Consider the following 6,000-nt stretch of genomic DNA (forward strand, 5'->3'; position numbering starts at 1 on the left):
AACTGTAAAATCTCCTGCTCAGTGCTTTTCATAGTTACAATTCATTGATAAGCAAATCTAAGGGATCTTTATCAAAAGATCAAAACATCTGTTAACTTGTACATGTAAATTTAAAGTGTAACATGTGGAACAACATTTCATGTCTTGTTATTATACTTACATATCATTTATATACATATGTTTACGTGTGAACCTTGCCTCTGATCGATACAACAATGAGTAATACTGAACAAAAGAGAAAATGATCTATTAAAGGCATACTGCAAATAGAATACTACATCTTGGTTAGTCTATTGACAATTATACAAATTTGTTGATCTGTCAGCAGCAGCTTACATTTATATAGAATTAAATGATCTTATGTTATGTTATATTGTAGTAGTAATTCGTTGCTCTTGTCTTTAATCTTGAAAAGCAGAACAGTGGGGTTGTTTCTGTGCTCTAGATGTACTTGTAAATCTCTAATTAATTATAAAAAGACCTTTATAAACCAGGTTGTACTTATTTATAAATATGGTGTTAACAGAACTTGCAGGGAACCCAAAGCACTGTCTGTGACCTCATAAAGATCAATGTGAGGCTTTCACAGCGAGAGAAGGAAATGTAACAATGTAACAATATGATTGTTTTGCACTTCCTCGAACATGAAAGCCAGACGGAAAGAGACGGGTCTATTCTGAGCCATAAAAGGCTCATTTCTTGTCTTATTTTAAAACCTGTTTATTTCTGTTAGGAATATTTAGAATATTTTTAGACAAAATGAAAAGTGTCGCGGGCTCGGAAAAAAGGGGGGGTCTGAGTTAAGCAGGGCGCAGATGTTTCAGACACGCGCGCATGCACATGGCATCACACAACATTACAACTGTCTTGTGAGCGGCGCAGAAAAAGACGATATCACAACATCCGGCTTTGTGCTTTGCGACCATAAAGCGACCACCAAAACACCTCCACCTGTGAAGTGATCCAGCGTGTGATAATGCGCTCTGGGTGCCCTTCATGTGCAGCGGTTCATTCTGTCATGGCTGCCTGAGGCCAGGTGAACGTCTCCTTCCCTCACTCTTTCCTGTTCCTCTTAAAAAGCCGGGCAGGTGAGGCAGGCAAAGCCCACTTAAGATAAGTGGATTACATAGCTTGTATCTTAAGCATTGCAGTGACCGTATCAGTCTGCTGTACTGACACTGGGTATGTTTTTGTACTGAAATTGTAGGAGGAGGTTCAACAGAGCTTCCTTTTTTCTTTTCTTCAAATTATCAGCAGATACTTTGATGAGCAATTCAAGATAATTCAGAGTGGATTACGTATGTTGTTTATGATGATTACAAATAATTTTTAAAGATGAGGATGAGGTGAGGTTTGGTGTCAACTTTAAGCAAATGTTTTGGCCACTTGGAGAGCTGTAAACACAACACCGACATGTAAAGACTTTGGCAAACAGTTGCCCATTTACACATCCAACAACAAAATTAGCCCCCATCTGGAGTCATGTTTCTGCTCGTCTGACAAATGTAAATTCATTTTTCCCTCTTCTATTAGCTCTGTTTTGGTCTCCTGCAGGAAAAATCTGACTTTGAGATTCATGATCATACCCCTTTCATTAGCTTTGTTTCCACCTAACTGTCAGGCAAATTTGAAGATAACTTTTGAAATGTAGCATAAAAACAAACAAACAACGATGCAAATTTGGCAGGTTACCATCAGCTGGTGAAGCATGCAAAGTGTTGTTTCATCAAAAGTTGGCTGTTTAGAATAAATTATGCACGGCTGTAATAAAAAAACAGTCGAGGTAGCGGAGGTCACCATCTGGAAACAAAACCAGTCTTTTGCCAGCTGCTAGTGAATCTCAAGAAGAACAGGAGGAAGAAACAAAAACAGTTGCCTTTGAGCATCTTTGATGCCAAGGCAACTTTTTCTTCTTCTGTCCAAGCGAAAAAATGTTATCAAATGTGGTCAATATTCAGAACTTATTTGGTGTTTCCATCTCCCACTAATTGCATAAGTTCTCCTTTCGAAAGGGGCAAAAACCACCTCGAGTGAGCGTGAAAACTGTTCTGTTTTGCTAAATGAACGATTGTTTTTCTGAATCATGCCTTTCCCATCAACCTTTTCTAACGCGATATGTCAAAATGCGCCCAAAAGTATACTAATGGAAACACGGCTCTAGTAATTTGATCCATTGCTGATATGAAAATAGCGATTATTGCATACCGATACTTGCTTGCTGAGAGAGCGCACAACTGGACTGGAGTTCTTCAGAGCCAGAGAGAGCGATGGAGAGGGGAGAACTGGGAAAGTGGAGTTTGTTTTGGGAAAGCGCGAGTGACCTCTTCAGACTCTCAGTCCAGAATAATCATTTTCACTGCCACAAGAATAGCTTTGTAATTGTGTGGAATGCAAAAATTTGTGCAAGTCCTTGCTCCGGCTTCTCTAAGTACCATTGGCTTTATGCTGTCAGTAAGCTGCGATCCCCTGATGCCTCTGTTTGAGTGATAAAGTGAGGAAAGGAAGGGGTTTGCTGAGTGAAACATGTACAGACAGTACATGGGGAATAAAGGCTTTTACATCAAACCTGAAGGAGCCAATGGAGCTCAATTTACACAGATATTACTTTCAAGTGATTTTCACATTCCAGCCGCTGACTTCCAATTGTATCTCGACTGAAAGACATGAAACAATCGTAACTTCAGGAGCCAAACTGAGAGCGCTCGTGTCTGCAAGAAACAACCTGACCATTACTGTTGTCCGACGCCGTCTGCTATCATGTGTTGTTTTGGCTATTTAAAGCTCCCAGTGATCTCAGTAATCATTAAACAAGCATGTTCCTTTAGTCACGACCTGGGAATTTGGACGATTTTGACAAGACTCTGTACAGTCACAGAGCAGGCACCAGTTGGACTGACATGTGGGTGGACGGAGCAGTCAGAGACACAATCAAGGCTGAACTCAGTGCTGCTTTTCTCAGCTTTGCTCTGCTTTCTCCATCTACATCAGATTTGTCAGATAATACAAGGTTCCTTAAATGTACTCTTGCACTGAAGTAATTTCCTGAGTAAGTGAACCACAGCATACATTTAACGGAGAACAATCTGCATTTCTTTTGTTACATTCGGATAAAGAGGGGGATCTTTCCCATGTGACCTATCTCTGTTTTAACATTAATATTTCTTTGTTGTAACAGAAAACCACTTCATCTTGTTATTACGCAGTGCTTTCTCATTATTATACAAAACTACTGTATAATATTAACCCAAGAAAAATCTGTTCTTGGCATGACACACTGACTCACCATGTAATAAATAAGAACTGATTAAACTAACCAGTATTAAATAAACAACTCATGATGAAACATTTACTTTAATACTGTAGTATTTTTTATTTTCTGTGACTTTATACTTCCACTCAACTTCACTTTGGAGTCAAATGCTGTACTTTCACTGGACTAAATTTATTTGATAACTTAACAGAAGAGAATTTTCTAAATTATTTATTTCACATTTTTCTTTATTGATAAAAAAAAAAATCACTTATATTAATAGATGGGTAATCAGTTGACCTCTAGTTACATACATACTTTTCTACTCTTCAGACAATATTCTAATGACTTCTACTCAGTAATTGTATTTTAAAGTAACTCTGCTTTCATTTTGTACAGTATGTCTCTATTTCCAGCCATCAGTGCTGATATCAACGTTTAAAATGTGCACAAGCTTTCCATATGTACACCACAAACATCCCAGTTCCCTTGTAACTGATCCAAGCTCTGCAAATCAAACCTGAAATAAACAAATGTCCTCTGGAATATAAAATGATCATAAGTGTTCGGATCAGATTACTACAGCTTCCCTGCACAAATGTGTCACTGAGACGTTGAAAAACATGTCCCAGACTTCCCTTCTCCAATAAGGGAAAGTATGACAGGCATGCACGCTGCCTCCCACACTCTATTTGTTGTCCTTAATTCCCGCGACGCGTATAAGAGGGGAAAAATGAACGTGATATCATTTTACATCTCGGTCCTTAATGCTCTCTGGTGGCTGAGGAACCCCCATCTTTCCAACGACCCCCGCCCTCCCCAAAAAAAGTTTAAAGCCTCTCGCTCAGCTGGGTTCTCCCTTTGTACAGAGAGTGTTCAAAGTCTAACACTGTCACTAATCATCCATGTTACAACATCTCGAGCAGCGAGGGCTCTCACTCTGACTCCACCAAACCATTATGGTGCCACGGGGTTGAAGGAATAGTCCACTTTGATCTCCTCAGATGAGAGCTATGGAGACATCTTTCAGCCTCTCTGCTGCCTCTCCTCGCTCCCCTCCTCTCACCCCTCCGGCTCTCCTCCCCCTCACTCCCTCCGGTGAGAGACTTTAAACAGTAGGCTGGAGGCTGTTATTTTGGGAGGGCTGAGGGGGCGAAGGGGGCGAGCGAAGAATAATATCTTGTACTCCAGGGCCCGGACGGCTCCCCCAGCCCATCAAAAGAGTAACAAATGCGGTTACAGAGCCATAAAGAATAAAGGGAGGGGAGAGAAGAAGAACGAGGGGGCAGCATTTTTCTGACACAGTTTTACGGCTCTGCTTATTACAAGGAGCAGCTTAAGCTCTCCCTCCTCTCCTCGCACAGCCCGCCGCCTCCTTTATCAGTCATATCTGCACATTCCTGCAGGGCCGGAGGGGTGCAGGATGGAGGGATGAACGAGGTGAAAGAGTTGACAAGAGAGTGGGGTGCCAGCATAAAGGAGGGCCGATTGACACCTTTAAGTTTGTCTTTGGTCTATATTCTTAAAACTTAAACTGAAATGAGGATTTTAAGATTGATGCAAAGGTGTGAAGTATTTGTCGTCCTCCATTGTGGTGTTTCAGTACCTTTTGTTCCATAATGCTCTGAAGAATTAATTGGACATCTGATTCTTCTGTTGGAATTTCAATGTATTTACTTTAACACGCTGAAGGAACTAATTATATATTTATTCTACATTTCTAAATCACATCGTAGTTTTTTGAGTTACACAAAAAGTTAAGCTGCAAAGCATAAAATGATGTGCTTACAAAAAACAATATACTGGACTTAAAAAACATAATCACAACAATACTACATTTTATTTCAAATTAAATATAAATTGAACTTAAGTAATCGTCACAAGAGAACTTATAATAAAACTTGCATGAGTATAGCACAGTTTCCCCAACAATCATAATTCTTTAAACAAATTGATATAAATAATTGACTGATTTCATGCGTATCTTTGTGTTTTTATCTGATCTCAGCCCGTTTGGTCAATACATTGTTGTTTTTAAACGCTCTCTATAGATAAACTGACTTGAATATATGTTGGAATACAGATGTTTAGTAACATTTCAATCTAAATAGCAGAACGAAGGTTTTATGCACATTAAGTGATCAGACTTTTCTAATAACTAATACGCTTCACAGATATATTGATTTTTGTAGTTAAGATAAGTTAAAGTTAGCCGAGGTAGTAGGTGTCAGTGACATGTGGCCTATATGAAAAATATGATTGTCCAGGTCTACATGTTATCATGGAGTGGTGTGTGAGTGCATAAGGGAAGGATTTCAGACACAGCCAGTGAGAAACACGCTGAACCCCTGGATTTAAACACGTTACACCAGTAGCAGCAAAAGAGCAATTATTTAAAAATTATAGTGGTTAGGTTACCTTATGAGCTTTCCAGTAATTATCAGTTTTCTCTATATGGGTACATTGCTCAGTAACTATAATATTTGCTTTACCTCCTTACTGAATTGAGCACAGCTGACCTGCCCAGGGGTAGGAACCTTCAAAAACCTGCTGACGGCTCAAGAGAAATTTCTTTCTGTTGTGGTTACATTTTGAAGCTGTCATATTAGAGGACTAATTTTCACACTTGTTTTTTTGGAAACAATTCAAATTCTTTAGGGAAGTGTCAGTAGTTCACACATCAACTAAAAGTCCATAGCCTCTAAGAAACATCCTCAGGACGTCAGGATTATATTGTTTAATTTAGTTTT

The sequence above is a fragment of the Sparus aurata genome, chromosome 21 (genome assembly GCF_900880675.1).
Source record: "Sparus aurata chromosome 21, fSpaAur1.1, whole genome shotgun sequence".
NCBI lineage: Eukaryota > Metazoa > Chordata > Actinopteri > Spariformes > Sparidae > Sparus > Sparus aurata.